General features: G+C 44.6%; 1 protein-coding gene across 4 annotated transcripts in view; it reads left to right on the top strand.

The window, feature by feature from the left end:
- The window catches only part of NDST2 (N-deacetylase and N-sulfotransferase 2), a 159,457-nt gene that overhangs the window by 98,248 nt on the left and 37,577 nt on the right, over positions 1-23,632 (top strand). The window contains exon 2 of one of the 4 annotated variants that reach the window (XM_064144934.1): positions 13,184-13,241. The exons of the other annotated variants lie outside the window; for them this stretch is intronic. The gene's annotated coding sequence lies outside the window, so the exon portion shown is untranslated. The remainder of the gene's footprint in view (positions 1-13,183; positions 13,242-23,632) is intronic. 4 annotated transcript variants of the gene reach the window in all.

Genomic DNA, 23,632 nt, shown 5'->3' with positions numbered 1-23,632 from the left:
ACCGCACCTTTGATTTTATTGATACAAAAGCTAGGAATGGGAAAAGACAGCAAAAATACAGAAATGACTGCAGATGGAAAGGGGAATATGCAGAACCCATTTCACTGTGCATTAGAGCTGAGTTACTGGAAACCATAAGTTACTAATTTAAAAGTGAACTTTGGCCTTTCCTTGTGCTAATCTGTGGCTAGTTCATCTTTTAACAATACTTTATTATTAGTTAATAATGTTTTAATGTTTCCTGCAATGAGATGCCTGTGTCAATATTTACAGAAAAAGAGAACAAGCAACAAAATGCTTGCAGCTTACTTTTCAAGAAACCAAAAAGCTTTTGTTTTCCTGTGAGCTAGCTGCAAGCAGTACACTTCATTGAGGCAACACAGTGGCTTATATGGTACTTGGAAGAGGCATGCACAACTAACTTCGTTTGAGATTGGTACAAGTGGAAAGTACAGATTGGCTCAAGGTTGTGTGTGAAACACAGATAGGTCAATCAATGTCAACAATCCTGTGGCAGGCTTTGCCTCCAGCAGCTGCGTGTGGAGGGGGTGCCACCCCGCCGTCTGGTATCCTGAGTCCAAGATGGACTGAAGGACACTTTGCAGCATAGGTTTCCTTATTGCTTACCAGCTCATGTCCTGTTAGCAAGAAAATTCTCCCACATTATGTAGGGCTAGCAACCTGCATGGCAACACCTGTTAACCTCATTATTGTTTCTGGCATTTAAGCTTACTTATCCCAAGTAGGCTCTGGAGATCTGTGAGGTAGGAAACATGAGCACAACTGAACAGAGACAAAAAATTAATCACAAAGCAGAAGGGCACAACTTAAGGCACTCTGTCAGAGGCTCATTCTGAATATATATATGTGTTCATTAAATAGCTTAACTCTGGCCTTTTTCACCCTTCTTAACATAGATGCTAAATTAATATCATCTTATGATGGAATAATGCTGTGTTCAGTATGTTAAAATACTTTTTTTCTCCTTCAATATAGAAAAGTAATGGAACGCTATTAGATTTTCTCCCATAAATGCAAAGATGTGTTCTTTCTTTCGCTAAATGATTCGTGTGTTTATACATTACAAAATTCTGTTAGTCTCTTGGATTTTATTTGTTGTTCACCCAAGGCCTCACTAAACTGCCAAGGTCTGTTCTAAGGCTGTGCATTAGGAGTTTGAAAAACAACTTAGATTGTGATTATGGACAACTTGGAGGGCTTCCAAGAAAAGACCTGTCTAGTCGACAGCTACAAGAGATTGATATTATTTCTACTGATTTTTAAATCTGTTTCTGCAAGCGGTATGCACCACACTCTTGTTGGGGCACGACAAGGGCTGGGAGTTGAGGCAAGGGTGACCCCAGTGCAGGCAGTGCCCTCATTGATGAGGCACAGTGCCACAGGTTCTGAGCATGGCAGGCAGAGCCAGGCACTAGTGACAGGGTCTGATGACAGTGTCAGACAAGATGGAGTGATGAGGCTTCATGCAGGAGTTTAAAAGGGTTGGAGATGGAGCTACATATAGGTCCAAAGTTTATCCAAAACACAGAGCCAAACACAGGACACAAGCTACAGCATGTATACATGGGGTCTTCCCAGGAGACAAGCTGCCTACAGCCTGAGTTAGTTGAGGAGAATGGTCCAGAGGCAGGGTTGCACACAGGTATGCTTAACAACAAGGTTAAGGTAAAGAGCAAAGGCCCAGGCCTAAACTTAAATGGGGATGCTGGACCATAGGCAGAGGGATTACATGGCAGTACATGACCCCTTCAGGGTCCTGACATGACAGATGAATGGTTGATTACCCTCTATACTGCTGTCTCTCAAAAGTCTTAATGTCATAACCTAGTACTTATAACAAAGACACTTAGTTTTACTATAAAAGAAATAAAAGGTTCCCTCATGTGCTTATTCCGGCCCCAGAAATTCTTATTATCTCTCAAATAGTTTCTTCATTCCAGACAAGATATATGACAGCTCACTTGTCTCCCGATTTAAGAATCAGAGGTATGTTTTTAGGGGTAAAAACTTTTTACTTCCCCCCACCTCCTTCTCCTTAACTCCTTCTCAAGAACTTCTTATTTTGTATTTCATTGGCAGGCCAGAAAAAAACAAAGGATTAAATGACATAGCTGTCTTCAACTGAACTTCAGGTAGAGTAGATCTCACCAGTGGCATAAAGAGAATGAGTAATTTTTCCATATCCCTCAGTGATTCGTAGAAAGTCTGCTTAGTGGCAAGGTATCTTTCTGAGAGGAGCTAAGGTAATCTAGATTCTTTATCCATGTTTGGTTGAGGAAGAATGCAGGAAATCAAAAGAAATCCAGTTTTTGTCTGTACCTATAAAATGTGGTAAAGTGAGTCAGTGAAATGGTGGACAGTCTTGGGGGACAAGATCTGTGCAGAACTGAGATTGGTGTGTATGTGAGACTGAAGAACTGGGTGAGACATTCTTGTTTATGTGATGGTTTGAGTGTTAACCTGCCCCCTACACTTTGGAAATCACCCAGACTTTGGAAATCACTCAGCCAGCTCTGAAAATTGAATGAAGCTTATATTTACAGCTTAGCAGAATATACAAGCAAGTATTTACAGTATATACAGTTATGTACAGAAATATACAAGGTAAAAGGTAATACAGAAACACAACACTCCTCCCAGAAACCTGAGTCCCCAGGAGGGGCTCCCAACCTCCCTTCCACCTTTTCCCACCCTTCTGCCTTACCCCAGATGTTGCCCTGTGCCCCAGGGAAGAATGGAGGGTCGGCCAAGGTGGTTAGGAAGCAAGTGGATTAATCATAGAGACAGAAGGTGAGGTTAGAGAGAAATGCAGCTCAAAGCCCAGGCTGTGCCCAAATGCCTTATCTGTAGTTTTACTCTTGTTCTTATACGTCTCAGCAAGCCTATGAGTGAAGTAGACATCAACATTGCTTTCCTTTCACAGCCTGTAATCTAGTTCTTTTCACCTAAACATTCTAGCTAGCTTTGAACTAGCACAGTTTAGTGCTTTAAACTGCACTAGATTTGCTATGTGTTTCTGTCTGGAGGTTTAAGAATTGTCCAGGTATAGCATTATTGACACTGTCTTGCTGCAATGGCTTACTAATAAGTCTTGATCAAGAAAACTTTGCAAAGAATGTAAACTATACAAATACACATTCTGCTATGTCTTGGTAGTTCCAAAACCATTCAAGCCTCATCTGTGCCTCAATCAGTGTAAATAGCATCCTAAACCTGAGGTATGTTGTAAAACATGTAACAGAGAAAAGCAGATGTCCTCTTGACATGGCAGGAAAAACGTGTTTTGCCAGGTGTCGTGGAGGGCCCATAGGCCTGAAAATAGGCTTGTTCATGCCTTGTCTTGCCCACACCAGAGGTAAACACATAAATGAACACAAAGGGGCATAACAAACCTATTGCCATAAAGTCTGGCCTGTCCAGGGCCCCTGATTGAGTAATGTGGTTGTATAAGCCCATGCGCCTAGCTTATGGCCCACCAGGTGCTAGGCCCATGCTATTCCCATATTTGGGCGGTCCAGGCTTGTGGACTTTGCCTATTATGGTATGCTTTTGGATAACTGTCAACCTGATTGGTCATATTGGTGTCCAAAGGGTCATTTGATAAATAGAGTTGCACAGGTAAACAATGTACTTAGGCTCACCCGCACTGCTTTTTGCTCATGCCTGCCTGACTATTCACCTGCAGTGCATCTACTTTTCTCTGTGGAGACAGAATCTCTCACGGGCTCCCAGTGAGCCCTGCACACTTGCGCACCACTGCGGTGAGTTACCAGGACTAGATCCTGTATTGCCTGCCTTTATCTACGGAGCTCAGTCTCCTGTGCAGCTGTGCACCCTATTGCATGCCCACTGCCTTATTGTTGCCTGGTAAGCTCCACTGCCGCTGAGTTAGCAGGAGCAGGCCCTGGATTGTCTGCATGTGATCAGCCTGTATGGCCAGCATGACACCGTGCTGAGACTACATGACACCCTGCTTCTGCACCTGAAGGTCCTGCCTTAGAATCCCTGGAAAGATTGTCTAGAAGAAGCCAGGAGAACAAGGTCAGAGACTGTCCTTTCCCCTGAAGCCGGGAGGATTCCAGCCTCACTGTCCACGGGCAAAGTTCCCCTGAAGATTGGACACTTGTACAGGCTGTTATGTAGCCCCAGAGGATGATTGATAATTAATAAGAATTTGTGAGTGGATGCTTTAATGCCTCTGTAATTTCTGTTGCCTTCTGCCATAGAGCAGAAAGGACTTGAGCCCATCAACTGGGCAAGCAGCATATTGACCCCAAGCAGCACTTGACCGCGGGGAAAATCGTCTCTGTTTATAGTTTGAATGTTTGCTAGATAATAGTTATTAACAAGTTAATGTTTGATATTATTCCTAGAATGTCTTCTATAACTGTGTAAAACAAATATTAATATTAAAATTCAGTGGTTGGGGGTGACAAGAGTTCAGAATATTGAAATTAATAAATTATATATTTTTATAGAATATCATCTCGCACCAATTAATTTCTCCCCTCCGCCAAAATTGGCGTAGGCGGCAGAATACCCCTCCATGACACCAAGCCATTTGAAGTTACTGTAAACGTGCAAATAAACACTCTGTGTGTGTGCTCAATGCATGGGAGGCATCAGAGAGGATTATTGAGGTATGTAGCCAGGATTTCAATATAGTTCTCTTAGCAGATTTGCTTGGACAATGGGATTTTTATTTAACTTTTCAAGATTGAGTTATGTAAAAAATAAACCTACTTATTTCAAACATATTTGCGTTGATATACCTTTTAAAACTACTGATACAGAACGTAGCTAGAGGTTTGGGTCTAACCAACATGCTGGACATTTTAGCATTACACAGTATGACCCTGGTAAGAAGAAGATATTGCAAGTGTTGTTAATAGTTTTGTAACAGTCACTATTGTTATTATTTAGGTATAGAAACTCTAAAATGTTCCTCTCTTTTTTCCAAATAGTTGGTTCCTGTTTTCAGGTGAATTTTCTGGATTATAAGTATTGGAAGTAGAGGAAATACACAGGCTAGTCCAGAAATGCTGTAGTGGATATGATTTCAGCTAGTGGCAAAAAAAAAGAGAGTTTGATCTGAATCATGGCTAGATGTTTTGAGTTTGCTTTCATTTTCATGGGCATTACCCTAACAAAAGGCTATTTTAAAAACAATTTTAAAAATTTATTTTAATTCACACCTCCAGTAAAAAAATGCTTAATAAAGATATTGACAGCTTGATAGTGAATCAAAGCTACCAATGGGTGGCTTCATATTCTTGGTAAGCTTTCCTTGGACCACTCAAAAATAGTCTGTTGATCATGGTGGAAAATCTCTGCTCTGGTGTTGCAGATCTCCACCTGTGCCTCTGCTTTCACTGCAATAATGAAAATAAATTGAGTAGTGAATCCAGAGATCACGTAATGGTGTGAGAAAGGCCTTACTGTATACCACAGCCAGCATGGGGAATGCTGTAGAGAGACCTATATGGTTATCCCAATATTCATGACCAGGGAAGCCATCTGGTAAAAGAATGCTGTACTTAAATGTGCACCAGTAGAGGCTGTTCCCCTTTTACTTCCAGAGGTCTTTGAAGAAGTAGTATTGAGCAGAACTGCGGTTTGTGTCATGCCAGGGTAGTTAGTTAGGACTGACTGTTTCAGAAATTATCACTGAAATCTTGCTGCAAATACCTGCTAGCAAGAGGGCAAAGTTGCTGTACTTGCCTGCAAGTAATGCTTAGTAGCTAGAATTTTCCCTGTGTGCTGTTGATATGGGGGACAGTATGGAATAGTTCTGGGAGTTGTAGGGTAGGAAAGTGCAGCAGTTTTGGGAAGGGAGTATGCAGAAGAGGAAATCTAGCCTTTCAATAACACTGAATTTGTGACTGTAGCTAAAGTTCATTGTCTTTATATACATAGAGCATCAGTAAATCTTCTAACATTTCATAAGTTAATAAATTGGAAAAGACTACCATCCAGTGTCCAATAAACCTCTATAAACCCATGGAACATGGAGAAAGAAAAGAAGAAAGTTGAGTGTGTGGTAAAGACTCATGATTAGACTCTTGGTTAGTCTGAAAATCAGGTCTTTGTTATACAAAGTTAGAATTTTCTGTTGCATTTGTGAATAGTGAAATATTGAGAGATTTCTAACATACTTTTTACACACTTCAGCTTGAATGAAATTAATTTGTTTACTGGCATAGATAGGAACTAGAAACTAAGAATGTACGTGGGTTTAGATTATGTATAAATTAAAACTTTGATCAGTGTCATGCATCTGCAGTTCATATTTTTTCAGTGATATTCAACATCATTTTAACTTCTGTTGGTTGCTTAGAACAGTACTGCATCTCATCTTTTATTCACTGTTTGTTAAGTATCTTAATATCTGTGTACTTTCTTTATGAAGTACTTTTTTCAGGTTTCATATTAAATAAATGAATAAATGATTCTGTATGTTTTAGCAATATATCATCTAGGATTAAACCATGCTGAAAAAATCATTTTACCATTATATGACAGAAGAATACACATAGTATGCCCGTCCCAAATTTAGTGTTATCATTAATTCAAAAGGAAAATAATCTAATAATAATAAACAATTTTAAACTTTTTGTGTCTTGTTCCTTTCAGGCTTGTTCCTGACCTGTTGGCACAGTGAGACAGTAGAGAATCTTTGAAGCAGACGTTACTGTTTCAAAATTGAGCTACTCAGTCGACTAATAAGAATGTGAGAAGCTAGACACCCTGCAGAAGCAGGTTAATTCACAGTAGCTAACTCCATGTGCCTGATAATGGATCTTTGTTTCTGATTTTAGTTATTTGTTTGTTATTGTCAGGGTTCAATTTTAAGGAGGGCCATCGGTGAGGTTCAAGCCTGTTTTTGAGTGCTAATACCCTGTAATGTTCCATCAGTTTTTCACTCTTGGTTATGGAAGTGTTTACTGTGCACTGTCAGCTTCTGTTAAAATAAGTCACAGGATGTTAGGGGTTGGAAGGGACCCAAGGAGGTTGTTTCGGAGGGGGATTTTCAGTACCTACAACTATTTGGTGGAGGAGAGAAATTAATTGGGGTGATATAAATTTTTTAATAAAAATATTATTTATTAAATTAAATATTTTGAACTCTCACCACCCCCAACCACTGTATATTAATATTCAGTTCAGTGCATGGTTATGAAAACAATTTAGGATAAAATATGTACATGGAATTTGTTATTTAGCAAATGTTCAAAATATAAACAGAGAGAGGAGTTTTCCCTATGGCTTAATGCTGCTTGGGGTCTTTATGCTATTTGCCCAGCAGGGTGGGCTGAAACTCTTTCTGCTCTATGGCAGAGGTGACTTATATTACAGAGGTATCAAAGCTTTTACTCACAAGTGTTATTAATCACCCTCTGGGGCTGCATCACAACCTGTGCCTAGTTTCCAGACTTCAGAGTCTCTGCCTGTGGACTCTTTGAGACTGGAGTCTTTCCGGCTTGAGGGGATATGATAAATCTTCCTGGTTTGTGGGGAAATACTGATTTCTGACCTTTGTTCTCCTGGCGAGGGATGATCTCTGCCTTTGTGCTGCTGTCTTCTTCTGGATGCTGTGTCCAGGGATTGGCAGGATTTCAGGAGCAGGAGAAGAATATCCATGCTGTCTCTGGCACGGTTCTTCACGAGTTCAGGCCACGTGTGTGTGTGCTAGGAGTCTGAGCTCCGTAGTTAAATCAGTGCAGGATCTGGTCCTGATAGCAATATAGCTTGCAAATGTGCACAGCTGACTTAGGAGGCTATAGGCACCTTTCATATATATATATATATATGTGCAGGCTTAAGTGAGCTCTGCATCTAAGGTACACAGACAGGTAAGCTGCGAATAGATCAAAGCATGAGGTCTGAGCCTCTGAGCATTGGAGCTATGCAATGGCATCCGAGCGTGTGAGTCTGAGAGGCTGAGCGCTGCAGGTGAAGGTCAGAGCTATGTCTGATCCATGCAAGTGAGTCAGAGCAGCAGGGCGCTGCAGTGAAGGTCAGAGCAGCATGGTGCTGCAGTGTGGTCCGAGCTGAGCTGCGGATAAAGTCAGAGCAGGCAGGCTCAGAGAGCACGTGTTTACCTGTGCATCCCTATTTATTGACTGTGGGATGAGATTAATGGCCTCTTTGGCCACTAGAGTGACCAATCAGGTTGGCAGTAAGCCAAACCTTACCATAATAGGCAGAAGCTACTTGCCTGGACTTTCCCAAATATGGGGATCACATGGATTTGCCCCAGGGAGACATGAGCTGGGTGTGTGGGGCTGATACAACCTGTTTACAACCAGGGATCCTGGCAGAAAGGCATGTCTGGGCAAGGCAAAGCATAAATAAGCCTCTTTTGAGGCCTACAGGCCCTCCATGATAGAAGTCATCGAGTCCAATCCCCCTGCCAGAGCAGGACCATACAATCTAGCACAGGTCACAGAGGAATGCATCCAGACAGGCCTTGAATGTCTCCAGAGAAGGAGACTCCACCACCTCCCTGGGAAGCCTGTTCCAGTGCTCTGGGACCCTTACTGTAAAGAAGTTCCCCCTTGTGTTGAGGCAGAACATCTTCGGCTGCAACTTACACCCATTGCTCCTTGTCCTATCACAGGGAGCAAGTGAAAAGAGCCTGTCCCCCCACCTCCTGACCAGCCCTCAGATGTTTATAAATATTTATTAAATCCTCTCTGAGTCTTCTCCAAACTAAAAAGCCCCAGGTCCCTCAGCCTCTCCTCATAAGGCATGCCCTCCAGTTCCCTAATCATCCTCAGAGCCCTCCGATGGACCCTCTCCAGCAGATCCCTATCCCTCTTAAACTGGGGAGTCCAAAACTGAATGTAGTATTCAAGATGAGGTCTGAGCAGAGTAGAGGGGAAGGATAGAGGCACAGTAGAGGGGAAATACTCTAGAGATATGTGCTAGTGTGTCATCCTCCTGCCTGAAAACTGTCTTCTCCCAAACCCTGACTGGGAAAGGATACAACTTTGAGCATACCTAAAGCATTGCATCTTCAAAGAGCACTGTATGCTTCTATGGTGAGAAATGTTCTTTTCCTGTCTGTCTCTCTGCCTCCTCTAGGACCCCATTTTCTATTATGTTTTAAAGTAGAGAACCCTTCTTATGCCCGTCTGTAAGGGTTGTGAAAAGAGTTTAGCTTCACTACCACTACTGCAACTGAACACACTTCGATAGGAACAGAGCATAATCTCAGATCTTTTAACGTGATGTTTTTTTATTAGTGGTGCACAAGGTGATTTTTCTGTGCCCCTCTGCAGATTTATTCCAGTCTCCAGATTCCAGTAATAGTGTCTGATTATACTTAGCTGGTTTGTGCTAGATTGGTTTGCTCCCCTATCCCTGATGATGAGATCCGTTTACAGAGTGAAACTGCAAGCCGCATTACGGCAAGAGAAGCAATTTGCTGCTGCTGAATACATTTGATGAGTGTAATTTCCCTCAGGTTGTCAGTCTGGAGGCATCTATAAACCTGTGACAGCTTCAGAAGATGAACTGGCAGCACCTGTCAGGGTGACAGGCACTGCTGCCTGTAGGCTTCTTTCTCCCCACTCCCCCTCTGCCTGCCTGCTTGTCCCCCCTCTGCCTGCCCCTCCTCTAGTTCTACCTCTCCTTCCTTCCCCTCGCTCCCTGCCTCTCTCTACCTTAGTGATGTGGGTTTAGGTGCCGCTGTTCTCGGCGACGGTATTTTTTCATTTTCCTCCTGGATCCTCTTGCTACTGAACAAAAGGAGAACTGGCTGCCCGTGGCTCAGCACTTGCCCCTGCAGCCTGGGGAGCGAAGGGAGGGAAGCGGAGGAAAGCAGGGTGCTCTGCATCCCTGTCTGCCTCTGCCAGCAGGTAGATTTTTCAGGCACTTCGATAGAAATGCCTTTGAACAGCTGCCAGATTCCCTTGTCTGCCATTCAAATGGCTTTCAACTCAGTGTGTAGCTGTCGGAAGGAATGGAACTGTTAGCCCCATCCTGAAGGAGCATCTCTCTCTAGTCTGCCATATACTGTGATAATCTGAGTATCGGACCATGCTTCTCTGCCTTCCCCTGAACTCCAGCTTTCTTACTTTCCTCGTTGTTCCTGGGATTTCAGGAAGTGACATGGGAGCTTTTCAGAGAGGAGCTGTAAGGCATGGGAGTTTCTGGAGATAAGAGATCTGTGCTGTTGGACTGTGTGGGACTGTGCTTTGCCCAACCACCAGCCTGTAGCTGTAGCATGATATACCAGCTAGTGTTTAATGGTGCTTATGCTCAGCAGTGACGTGATCTTTTTCAGCATACATTTATTTACATTTTCCCATTTGTCTGCACTTAAAATTTCAACATGTTTGAGTTCCCAAATTGATGTGACAGATTTTGGCAACACAGTAAAGGGAACACAGCCACTGCTACTAATGGTTCAGCCATCTACCAACTGTGCAGCCCAGCTGCCCTTAGCAGCTCACTTTATGTATGATTTTTTGTGAAGAGCATGTCTCAGGCTTTCATGTGTTCCTTTTGGCTCCTGTCTTTCCTCGGGTAGTTGACTGTCAGACTTCCTGAGAGAGTAACTTCGCTTGAGGATTTTGCTTTTAAAGGTAGGAATTTGCACCTTTATGCTTATCTTTCCTTTTCCTTATCTAATTGTTACCTAGGTTCTTCCAAGAAAACATGGATTTCTTTCATAGTTTGTTGACCAGTCTACAAGGACAAAGCTTTGAGAGGAGGATGGAGAAGCTGCTCTTCAGTGACTGTTAGCCAGTGCCAGTGCCTTGCTCATTAAGCTCTTTGTTAGTTCCTTTTCCTCCTCCCTCTGCTCTCATTTTCCCTCCCTATTACCATGTCTTTGCATCCAGCCTCGCTGCTGTGTTAAATTCAGGTTCTGCAGTGTGCTGGAAGAGGATGAAATCTGGCCTGTGAGGAGCTGATGTCTCACAGATGCACTTCAATAATGCAAGGTAGCTGTTTGTAGCTGCACACCTTCACATAGGCTACTGCTTACACTGCATTTCAGATATGTACCAGCAAGATCCTCTGTAGTTACTTGGCCTTGGGTACCCAACTGGATGGGAGATGAACAGATACCATCACTATTGGTAACTGATGAAATCCTTGTAAAGGTTAAAACTGTTACAGGTTGAACATTGTAAAATCAGATGGTGTCTTGTATGTTCCCTGAGGATTAATGCAATCACATTTTCTAGTGGTTTGTCACACAGCAATCTAAATTCTCATTTGCATCTCAGGAGCAAAGCTAGTTAAGTTAATATTTAGCAAATTAAAAGCTTTGAAATTAAAATTTTTATACTCTTTTTTTGTTTCACCGTAAATGAGTAAAAGAAGACCCTTTGGTTAATTTGTTTGATGTCCACTTTTTGGTTCCTTGGGAAATAATACTCAGAACACTAAGGACTTTTTGTCATTGAGAAATTTCTTGATCCTTGAGCTAAAATACATCTGCCAGTCTTCTGGCCAAGGTGTAATAAACAGAATTTGGACCTTTAAAAATGTTAAATAGTTATTCAATCAAGTTCTTGCAGATAGTACAGATTGTTTCTGCAATGTGGCGAAGCACTGCAGATGTAGGCAGAGCTTGGCCTGGATCAGAAACCTCTCACAGGACCTCTTCTCTTAAGGGTCTATGTGTTTTCTTCCTGCAGTAATGAATATTGGTTAAGCTGTTTCATAGCTGTGTAGATGTAGCTCCTGCTGTCTAAAATCTTCCCTCTAAAATGTGGAATGGAAAAGGAGACAAAGTTTTTCCCTATTCTGCCGTCTCTCTTTGGTTCCTAGCTTGCTCTTAAGAGCAAGAACGGTGGTCTTGAGAGAAGGATGGTGGTCTCTGCTTAAGTGATGTCATATGTTTCAGGTTAACTGAAATTACAGTGAATTTTTTTCCATATTGCATTAGGATCTGGCCTTTCTATAGACAATTCAATTGAAGAATCACAAAGAGATAATAAAAAGTGTATGTTGACAGGATTAAGTAACACAAAGCTAGAGTAACCTGTCACATTTGACTTACTGCTAACTGCAGGAATTCTGGGTATTACCTCACCACTGGAATTACAAGACAACCTCCTATGTGGCTTGTCTGCTTCAACAATCTGAAAGAATTTCCTGAAAAAATACAAGTGATCTTTCAGTAAAACATTCTGTATTGTTTTCATGGAGAATGGTTTTATTCCACCCAGAAATGATGTATCAAGTCTGTTCATCTTAGATAAAACACAATGAAAAGCCGTTCACCTCACCTCTGTTCTTCATTCAGAAACAGCTGTTTTATGCACTCTAGTAAAATGCTGCAGCATGACAGAGGCAGACTGGTACTGCTGAAGCATGTATATCAGTGTCTTAGTTGTCATACCTCATTCCACACACCTGTACCTCGCTTAAGTTTTCTTCTAGCAGGATGAAGTGCCACCCATAGTAGAGAGCTGAATGGGAGCAGGTACTAGAGTAGTAGCCACATTGTGTGGTGCCTATTTGATGATGCTTCATGATGGAGTTACCTAGTGCAGTAGAAGTACTTGGGTGCGTTTGAAAGCTGGGGAACCTCTGTTTAGTGCCTGAAACACTCTAAAGAAGGTGATTGATTCAATAAGCTTGTTTCAAGTGAGGCAATTCAAACTGCTCATTTATAAAAAATGATCTTGGGTTGCTGGAAAATAGGAGAGGGAAGAAGGAAAAGCTGCAGACTAATCCTGCTTACACACATTAAGTTGAGCCCAGGCATGAAGTGAAAGGAAAACTCTGAGCTCTTCATTATCTAATACTCCCTTAGGGCAATAGCAGCTCACTGTAGAGTCAGCGAGCCAGGCACAAAGGCCGACAGAGAGCACACATTGTTCTCAGAATATAGCTGGTGCTGCAATCTTTCACTGCAAATCTGAAGTCATCTTTAATGCAAAATATTCCTCAAAGGGATTTGTTTTACTGCTTGCCATTTCAAAAGCTACTTTCAGTCCAGTGTGATGCCTTCTTCCTGACAAGTAGTTGCAAAGTTTTAGGTATCATACAACAAAGGAAGCATAATTTTCCTTTCTCATTCCCCACCACGTATAACCTGAACTTAAGCAGAGACTCTCCTTTTTTGAACTGGGGGGAAAAAAGGCCAATGAAAGGACAAATGGAGAAGTTAACCTCTCTCAGTTTTATTGTGTTATAGCTTTTCAGCCTTTCTGTGGTGCTTTTTGGGGAGTCCTTATTGCATGCCGTGTTTCAGAGTAAGTGATCATTTTTGTACTAAAAATTTAAGTGTAGGATATATTTGTGTAAAGGCTCCCTGGGGCAGGGAGGGTGTGGGTTATGTGGGAGAGCACATAGCACAGTCATCAAATGTCTCCCACTGATCTATGTTCTGTTTTGAATTTCTATAAAGAGCAGGGGATAGAAGTTAAGGTGTCTCTTCTGAGGTGTTAGGGTAATTATTCCTGGAACAGTCTCCCAGGCTACTGCCAAATTTTCCCCTTCCTCTCTCTCCTATTGCTAACCTGTTTCTTCCAGCAGTCATTCCCAAGTTGTTTACTTGATTAATTGCCTCTCCGTTTGCTTTCTTTCCTTTATCTGTTGTTCTCAGTTGTGTTTCTTAATGTGAGATAGTATGTATGGCAGGATAAAGGAGGACATTTGCAGCTATTTTGTTGAGCAGTTGTTTGCATTAGCTCTTTATACAATGGTTAGTAATGCAGTCCCTTCCCATTTTGATCGCAGAATTTTTCACTTAGTTTCAGTACACTTTGAAAGAACAGCTATGTTTTATCTTGAGGTAATTGCTAGCCTGTGGAAAACAAGTCTCCGTATTACAGCAAGTGCCATGAGCTGGTTTATCTGTATAGGCAGAGTTCAGCTGTGTTTGTGAGCTTGCCTGAAATGGTGTGGGCAAAAAAAAAAAGCACAGAGGTGTGGGCAAATCTGGTGATACTCAGTAATATTTTTGCTAATGCACAGCTTCACTACAATGGTAATTGTGGTGTCATGACTGTCATTTTCCTAGTGTGGGCAAGCTTGCAGGGGCACGCATAGAAATGTATATGCTTATAGCTCATAAAGCATTTTGGTGTACTTTTTTGCTGAACAAGTCTTAACACAAAACATTTCAGAAAAGCACAGGTCCCACCGTGTTAAAAGAACTATGGTTGATAAGTGGCTATGTTGTTGTATGCTAGTGGTCAGTCAAGTTATTGTGGTTTTTGCAATGTATTTTTTAGGGTTGAATACCTTTCTACCAGGTTAGACGGAGAGAAGTGGGTTCTTTTCCACACTGAACACCTTGCTATACAGGCTGATGCATGTTTCTACTTCAAGAGAATTTCACTCTTCTGGTAATTCTGTTCTTTCTATTCCAGCTGAGACAAGGCAATCTGACAGTTGATATATTTTTTTAATTATTAGGATTTTCTGATTTCATTTCACTTATTTGGGCCTAGTCAATAATTTATTAACAAATAAAAAGAAACCCTGAAAACACTAGTGTTGCTTTAGGTTAAGTTCCATGATAAACAGTGTTTTGAATACTTGTATTTTCTTGAGTCTCAGTTCTGATAATTTCTGACCTTGCATCTTACTGCTATAAGTGAAACAGAAATAGTTTCATAATTGTTTCATCATATACATACTTACACAAGCTGGTAAAATGACACACAAGACTAACTCCATTAATTTTTATGTGAAGATTATCCATGTGCTTTCCCTTTGTTAGAAACTGGAAGTGGACTTCAAAACTGAATTTCTTCAAGGAGAAAACTATTTCTGTCTTCAAAATATAAATAGTTTCCATGTTAATAACAACAAATTAATCCCATTTTCAGCAGCTGAATCCATTTTACTGGAAGTTTTACTGTCTGCAAATTTGGGGAAAGTACTCTCCAAGTTAGCTCAAACTCCAAACCCCATAACTGGCCACCCTGCAGTTTTCAGTACCCTGATCCTTTCTGTCTTCAGCTGCAGTCTCTAATGAAGATGTTAATCTTGTTCAAAATATTTGAGCTTTCCTGACAGAACTTTAGTTTTATTACAGGGTAGATTTGATTGCAAAGATGGCAGCTTTTGTTCCTGTGTTTGCCTGTACTGTTAAGTAGGATGTTTATGAGGTCCTGGGCTTACTCTGCATGAAAGAGTATTTTAAAGATGCAGCTTCATAGTAGAAAAATATTCTAGTTGTAATCAATTGACTAATGAAAAATGTAGGAACATAGCATCCACTTTAATGATTAAGTCCATAAAATGGGAGGACTAGGAACTAGTGGTGTATAATTCCAGTACGGTTTTAAAATTAATTAATATACTTGAAATGGGCATTTTTAAAAAACATTTTGTTTCTTTGTGTTGATTGTCTAAAACCACAGTTTTTTTATAAAGAGGAACAGAAAGTACAGTATTGAGATTCTTGTTTTTAAATGGTAGTAAACATGGCATAGTGTAAACTGTGGTGTGGAAATAACAGTATCACAGTATCACCAAGGTTGGAAGAGACCTCACAGATCATCAAGTCCAACCCTTTACCACAGTGCCCAAGGCTAGACCATGGCACCAAGTGCCACATCCAACCTTGCCTTGAACTGCCCCAGGGACGACGACTCCACCACCTCCCCAGGCAGCCCATTCCAGTGCCCAATGACTCTCTCAGTGAAGAACTTTCTCCTCACCTCGAGCTGAAATTTCCCCTGGCGCAGCCTGAGGCTGTGTCCCCTTGTTCTGGAGCTGGCCACCTGAGAGAAGAGAGCAACCTCCTCCTGGCCACAACCACCCTTCAGGTAGTTGTAGACAGCAATAAGGTCACCCCTGAGCCTCCTCTTCTCCAGGCTAAACAACCCCAGCTCCCTCAGCCTCTCCTCGTAGGGCTTGTGCTCGAGGTCTCTCACCAGCCTCGTCGCCCTTCTCTGGACACGCTCAAGCATTTCGATGTCCCTCCTAAACTGGGGGGCCCAGAACTGAACGCAGTACTCGAGGTGTGGTCTGACCAGTGCAGAGTACAGGGGCAGAATGACCTCCCTGCTCCTGCTGACCACACCATTCCTGATGCAGGCCAGGATGCCACTGGCCCTCTTGGCCACCTGGGCACACTGCTGGCTCATGTTCAGGCGGGTATCAATCAGTACCCCCAGATCCCTCTCTGTCTGGCTGCTCTCCAGCCACTCCGACCCCAGCCTGTATCTCTGCATGGGGTTGTTGTGGCCAAAGTGCAGCACCCTGCACTTGGAGCTATTGAACCCCATCCCATTGGCCTCTGCCCATCTGTCCAGGCGGTCAAGGTCCCGCTGCAGAGCCCTTCTGCCCTCCAGCTCAGTCACTTCTGCCCCCAGCTTAGTGTCATCTGCAAACTTGCTGATGACTGACTCGATGCCCTCATCCAGATCATCTATGAAGATGTTAAAGAGGATGGGGCCCAGCACTGATCCCTGAGGGACACCACTAGTGACTGGCCGCCAGCTGGATGTGGCACCATTCACCACCACTCTCTGGGTCCGGCCCTCCAGCCAGTTCCTAACCCAGCACAGAGTGTTACCATCCAAGCCGCGGGCTGACAGCTTAGCCAGCAGTTTGCTGTGGGGGACAGTGTCAAAGGCCTTCCTGAAGTCCAGATAGACCACATCCACAGGCCTCCCCACATCCACCAAGCGGGTCACCTGATCATAGAAGGAGATCAGGTTAGAAAGGCAGGATCTGCCCTTCCTAAACCCATGCTGGCTGGACCTGAGATCTTTGCCATCCCTCAGGTGCGCAGTTATTGGCCCCAAGAGAACCTGCTCCATCAGTTTCCCTGGCACTGAGGTCAGGCTGACAGGTCTGTAGTTCCCAGGTTCCTCCATCCGACCCTTCTTGTGGATGGGGACCACGTTGGCCATTTTCCAGTCTCCTGGGACCTCTCCGGTGAGCCAGGACTGCTGGAAAATGATGGAGAGTGGTTTGGCCAGCTCAGCTGCCAGCTCTCTCAGCACCCTGGGATGGATCCCATCTGGTCCCATGGACTTGTGGGTGTCCAGATGGCTCAGCAGGTCCTGAACTAATTCCTCATGAATTTCCAGGGGAACACACCGCTCCCCGACCCCATCCCCCAGTTTAAGAGGCCATTTGCCTCCTCCTCCTCTCTCCTTACTGTTGAAAACTGAGGCGAAGAAGGCATTCAGGACCTCTGCCTTTGCTTCATCATCAGTTATAGTGTTCCCCTCCTGGTCCAGTAAGGAGTGGAGGGTCTTCTTGCCCTTCCTTTTAGCATTGATAAATTTATAAAAGTGTTTTTTGTTAGCTTTCACGGAAGTGGCCAGCCTAAGCTCTAGCTGAGCCTTAGCCTCTCTAATTTTTCTCCTACATAGTCTGGCTACCTCCTTAAACACATCAGGAGAAGCCTTCCCCTCCTTCCAGAGGCGATACACCCTCTTTTTCTCCCCCACTTCCTTCAGGAGCTCTTTGCTCATCCAGGCTGGTCGCCTCCCCCTGCGGCTCATCTTTCGGCACGTGGGAACTGCCAGTTCCTGTGCCTTCAAGAGCTCCTGTTTAAAGTAAGTCCAACCATCCTGGACCCCTTTGTTCTCAAGAACTGCTGCCCAGGGGACATTGGAAATAAGTTCCTTGAGCAAATTGAAGTTTGCCCTCCTAAAGTCCAAGGTGTAGGTTTTGTTGAAGTGCCTCCCTACCTCCCTGTATATTGAAAACTCCACTAACTCGTGATCGCTACACCCCAGGCAGCCTCCCACTATCACATCTCCTACCAGCCCTTCTCTGTTGGAGAGCAGCAGGTCAAGCTGAGCTTGACCCCTAGTAGGCTCGTTTAACAGTTGGGTCATGAAGCTGTCCTCCATGCACTCCAGAAATCTCCTGGACTGCCTCCTCTCTGCTGAATTAAGTTCCCAGCAGATATCTGGCAGGTTAAAGTCACCCACAAGGACAAGATCTGAAGATCTTGAGACAGCCTCCAACTGTTTGTAAAATATCTCATCTGTTCCCTCATCCTGGTTGGGTGGTCTGTAACAGACTCCAACCAGGATGTCAGATTTATTAGTCTTCCCTCTGATTTTAATCCACAAGGTCTCTACCCCTTCATCCCTCACTTCTAGCTCAATGGCATGGAGTGACTCTCTAATATACAGGGCCACCCCTCCTCCTCTTCTCCCTTGCCTATCTCTCCTGAAAAGGTTATATCCCTCCAGTATAACAGCCCAGTCATGCCTGTCGTCCCACCAAGTTTCTGAAATGGCAACTACATCGTAGTCCCCCTGGTGGACCAGGACTTCCAATTCCTCCTGTTTGTTACCCAAGCTGCGTGCATTGGTGTAGATACACTTCAGCTGGGCTCTCGATTTAATTGTCCTTAGTTTCCTTCCATCTCTCTCCTTCTCAGAGAGAGTAATTTCCTCACCCACCCCCTTCAGACCTAGTTTAAAGCCCGCCTAATGAGCCCTGCCAACTCCATTGCCAGGACTCTCCTGCCCTTCCTAGATAACTGCACCCCATCACAAGCCAGCAGGTCCGGTGCAGTAAAAGTTCCCCCATGGTCGAAGAACCCAAAACGCCGCCGCTCACACCATCCCTTCAGCCATTTGTTGATATCGTAGGTTCTGCTATTCCTCTCTGTGAACTCCCTTGCCACAGAGGGAACTGAGCAGAACACCACCTGCGCTCCCGCCCCATCTATCAATTTCCCCAGGGCTTTAAATTCCTTTTTAATTGCCCTGGTCCCCTTCTTTTCAATTTCGTCGCTGCCAGCCTGTATTACCAACAAGGGGTAATAATCAGAGGGCTGGATTAGGTTTGGGAGTCTCCTGGTGATGTCCCTAACCCGGGCACCAGGAAGGGAGCAGACCTCCCTGTGAGACGGGTCGGGACGACAAATGGGTCCCTCTGTCCCCCTCAAGATGGAGTCCCCGACAACTACAACTCTTCTCTTTTTCTTGTTTTTTGTGGAGCTAGTCACCACAGTTGGTGGTGACTGCTCCACCCTAGGCAATGTCTCAGTGGGGTGATCCTCATTGCTCTCACCCTCTGTACCCTCTGCATGCAGCGCCTCATACTTGTTGCGCAAGGGCAGAGGAGGAGAAGGAGAGGGCCGGGTAGGATTTCCCTTACTTCCCCTGACAGGGATCTGCACCCATCCCTCACTGTTTCCAGGGGCAGATTCCTTAGCAGGGGGGATCTGCAGAGCCTGCACCCACAGATCCAGCTCCCTTTCATTCTCCCTTATTGACCTGAGCCTGGACACTTCGTCCTTCAGCTCGGCCACTTCATCTTTCAATTCCGCCACCAAGGTGAGAAGGAAGTTCACCTGCTCACACCTGGTGCAGTTGTTCTCCCCCTCCCCTTCAGCAGCAAGTGAGAGGCTGTAGCACTCCCTGCATCCAGTGGCCTGGACTCCTGTGCTTTCCCAGGTCACATCAGTCTGTGTGCACACGCTCCTCCTGCCCTTTGTAGCACGAGTGACAGGCATAGTGCACAGAGATACTGACAGTCAGAAAGAGGAAAAAAAAAAAAAAAAAAAAATCTCCCAGCCGCAGCTAGGCCTGCAGAGCTTTTCACTCTCTCGGCTCGGCAGCCAAAATGGCGGCCGGCGCGGCACGCGGCGGGATTTTAAATCTCCCGCGGCTGACGTCACCAGCCCCGTCACAGTCTCACGCTGTATCGCGAGACCACAGCCCAGCCGTCCCCTCTGCTTACCTTACCGTGTCTCAGAACCACGGAGAGCAGCAGAACGGAGCAGCAAAACCGAACCCGGCAGCAACCCCCGCGGAGCTTTTCACTCTCTCGGCTCGGCAGCCAAAATGGCATGCATTGCCAATGTCACTCTGATTTTGTAACAATTACAGACAGATGGTTTGAGAGAATATTGAAAAATTCCACCCACGTTAAGACAAGGAAGTTTAACAATAGCCAACACTCACTTTTTCCCTAACAGACTGTTCTTGCTTACACATCCTTCATGCATTGAAAGCTAACTAGTGTGTGAAGCTGCTGAAGCCCATCTAGGCTATAAGAATCCCAGTAGGCTGGAGTTGCCCTCACGCCACCATATATGGGATCTCCATCCACCATCCTCCTCCATCACAGGCAACATGCTCATCAACAATAGTCAACAGTACAGTGATCACCAGGTGAATCCATAGTCAAGAGAAGAGTCCAAAGTCCAGCCATCAAGGCAGAGCATACTTGTAACATAATTCAGGTCGTGACCTGACCTCAGATACAATTTGAAGGTCAGTGGGTGAAGGCTGTTCAGGACACTTCTGATGTATGGAGAGCCTTGGCAGCCTTCCTTACTGAGTACCCTCTTGAGATCTCTTTCTGCTCTATGCTTGTGAAAAAACGGATGATTATTTTTAGTGCACAGGTGGCTGTGGAGGTTTAGTAAGACTTTGCATTTGTTTCTGTCTTGCAAAATCCCATCCTTCAAGCTACTGTCTTAGCAAGCCTTTGTAATCTCCATAGACCTCAAGTCATACCATTGCCTCCTATTCCACTCTTCTTCCCTTTTAATTGTTTTTACTTATTTTGCCCTTGCTAGGCCAAATTTATAGCTTGCTTATATTGCTTTCATTCCCTTTTTTTGTGGCAAGTTTGGACTGTGTTTAAAGCTTACTCCTAATAGCCAAGCAAGCAAAAATGTGAATATTTTATTTTGAGTGTGGGGGACTTACTCATGTCAAGCACACAAAAGAAATAGGGAACTAGAGGTTAGAAACTGCAAGGCCTGGGAAATATGCTGCTGGCTTTACACTGTGTGGAGTTTTTTTTGTGAATCAAAGACATTGTCTGAATGCAGGCAAAAGGAAGCTGCCATACGCAGCTAAGGAGCACATTTTTACAAGCCCAGTAAATTCTATCCCTCTGAACCTTCATACAAATGTGCAAGAATCGGTGAACACAAGACCTTACCTGAGGTTTTATGCTTTCATAGAGCTTGCTGACAGCTTTCTTCTGATGACAGTTCGGATAAACTTTTACTGTGGCAGTATTAAACCTCTACTGTCATGTGTTTATAAGTACATAAAGGACGCGTGCCAAGAGTCAGGCTCTTCTTGTTGATGCCAACAGCAGGACAAGGGACAATGGGTGGATGTTGAGGTATGGGAAGTTCATAGGATGTTAGAGGTTGGAAGGGACCCAAAGAGATCACCAAGTCCAACTCCCCTGCCGGAGCAGGACAATACTATCTAACACAGATCACAGAGGAACACACCCAGACAGGCCTTGAAAGTCTCCAGAGGAGGAGACTGCACCACCTCCCTGGAGAGCCTGTTCCAGTGCTCTGTGACCCTTACAGTAAAGAAGTTCCCCCTTGTGTTGAGGCAGAACCTCTTTTGCTGCAACTTACACCCATTGCTCCTTGTCCTATCACAGGGAGCAAGTGGGAAGAGCCTGTCCCCCCCGCTCCTGGCCAGCCTTCAGGTACTTATAAACATTGATCAAATCCCCTCTAAGTCTTCTTTTCTCCAGACTAAAAAGCCCCAGGTCCCTGTCACGGAGGGGTATTCTGCCGCCTATGCCAATTTTGGTGGAGGGGAGAAATTAATTGGTGTGAGATAATATTCTATAAAAATATATATTTATTAAACTCAATATTCTGAACTCTCACCACCCCCAACCGCTGTATATTACATTAAAATGATTCTACACGGTCATGGAAACATTCTGGGATGAATATCTACAGTAACTTATTAGTAACTAGCAAGCATGCAAACTATAAACAGAGGATTTTTCCCCATGGCTTAATGCCACTTGAGGTCTGTACACTATTCATCCAGCAGAGTGGGCTGGAAACTGATTCTGCTCTATGGCAGCAGCAACAGATATTACAGAGGCATTAAGCATTTACTTACAACTCTTATTAATCAATAATCACCCTCCAGGGCTACGTCACAGCCTATGCCTAGTGTCCAAACTTCAGGGGAGCTTTGCCCGTGGACTGGAATCCTCCTGGCTTGAGGGTAAAGGAGAATCTTCCCAGCTTGTGGGGAAGTGATGGTCTCTGACTTTTTCCTCTTGGCAAAGGATGTAATTTCTGCCCTTGTCTCCTGGCTTCTTCTGGATACTCTGTCCAGGGATTCTTAGGCAGGACCTCAGGTGCAGGAGTAGGATGCCGTGCTGTCTCAGCACGATGTAACACTGGCCAGACAGGCGGATCACCTGTGCAGACAATTCAGAGTCTGCTCCTGGTTAACTCAGTGGCAGTGATGCTTACCAGGCAGTAATAAGGCAGCAGGCGTGCAGGGTGTGCACAGCTGCTTGGGAGTCTGCGCTCCGTAGGTAAAGGCAGGCGATACAGGATCTGGTCCTGATAGCAGTGCCGTGCAAGTGTGCGCAGCTGGCTGGGAGACTATGGGCTCCACATACATATAGGCAGGCTTAAGTGAGCTCTGCAAGTGAAGTATGCAGGCAAGGGAGTCCGAGCTGCAAGTGAGCGTGAGCAGGGGCTTCCAAGCTATGCAGGGAGAGTCTGGGCACGTTGTTTACCTGTGTACCCCTCTTTATTGAATGTGGGCTGAGATTAGTGGCCCTTTGGCCACTAGAATGACCAATCAGGTTGGCAGTCAGCCAAACCTTACCATAATAGGCAAAAGCCACTTGCTTGGACTTTCCCCAGATATGGAGGTCACATGGGCTTACACCAGAGAAGCACAAGCTAGGCGTGTGGGGGCTTACACAACATGTTTACAACCACCTTATACAAACAGGTGTCCTGAGTGCCAGACTTCATGGCACCAGGTCTGTTGTGCCCCTTTTATCCATTTAATATGTTTACCTTTGGTTTAGGCAGAAAAACATGTCCAGGCAGGGCAAGGCATAAATGAACCTATTTTCTGGCCTATAGGCCCTCCATGACAATCCCTCAGTGTCTCCTCATAAGCTTCGCCCTCCTGTCCCTTAATTATCCTCGTAGCCCTCTGCTGGACCCTCTCCAGCAGATCTTTGTCCCTCTTAAGCTGAGGAGCCAAAAACTGACCACAGTATTCAAGATGAGGTCTCACCAGGGCAGAGTAGAGGGGGATAAGAACATCCCTCATTCTGCTGGACACACTTTTCCTAATACATCCCAGGATCCCATTGTCCTTCTTGGCCACAAGGGGACATTGCTATGCCGTGGTTAACTTGTTATCCACCAGGACCCCCAGGTCCCTCTGCACAGGACTGCTTTCTAGCAGATCACCTCCCAGCCTGTACTGGTGGATTTTTTTTATTCCTCCCCAGATGCAGGACTCTGCACTTGTCCTTGTTGAACTTCATCTGCTTCCTCTGTGCCCAGTTCTCCAGTCTGGCCAGGTCTCTCTGGATGGCCACACAGCCTTCAGCTGTATCAGCCGAGCCTCCCAGCTTGGTGTCGTCAGCAAACTTGCTGAGCAGACACTCTGTGCCCTCATCAATGTCATTGATGAAGATGTTGAACAGGACTGGCCCCAGCACTGATCCCTGGGAGACACCTCTAGTCACAGCTCTCCAGCTGGACGTGGCACCATTGATCTGAACTCTATCTTGCAACCAGTTCCTAACCCACCTCACTGTCGGCTCTTCCACCCCGCATTTCCTCAGCTTGCTCACTAAAATGTCATGGGAGATGGTGTCAAAGGCCTTGCTGAGGTCAAGGCAGACTACATCCACTGGTTTCCCTGAATCTACCCATTCGGTTATG

Source organism: Pogoniulus pusillus, chromosome 6 (assembly GCF_015220805.1).
Source record: "Pogoniulus pusillus isolate bPogPus1 chromosome 6, bPogPus1.pri, whole genome shotgun sequence".
In the NCBI taxonomy this organism is placed as follows: Eukaryota; Metazoa; Chordata; class Aves; order Piciformes; family Lybiidae; genus Pogoniulus; species Pogoniulus pusillus.
This window is presented reverse-complemented; position numbering and strand designations above follow the sequence as displayed.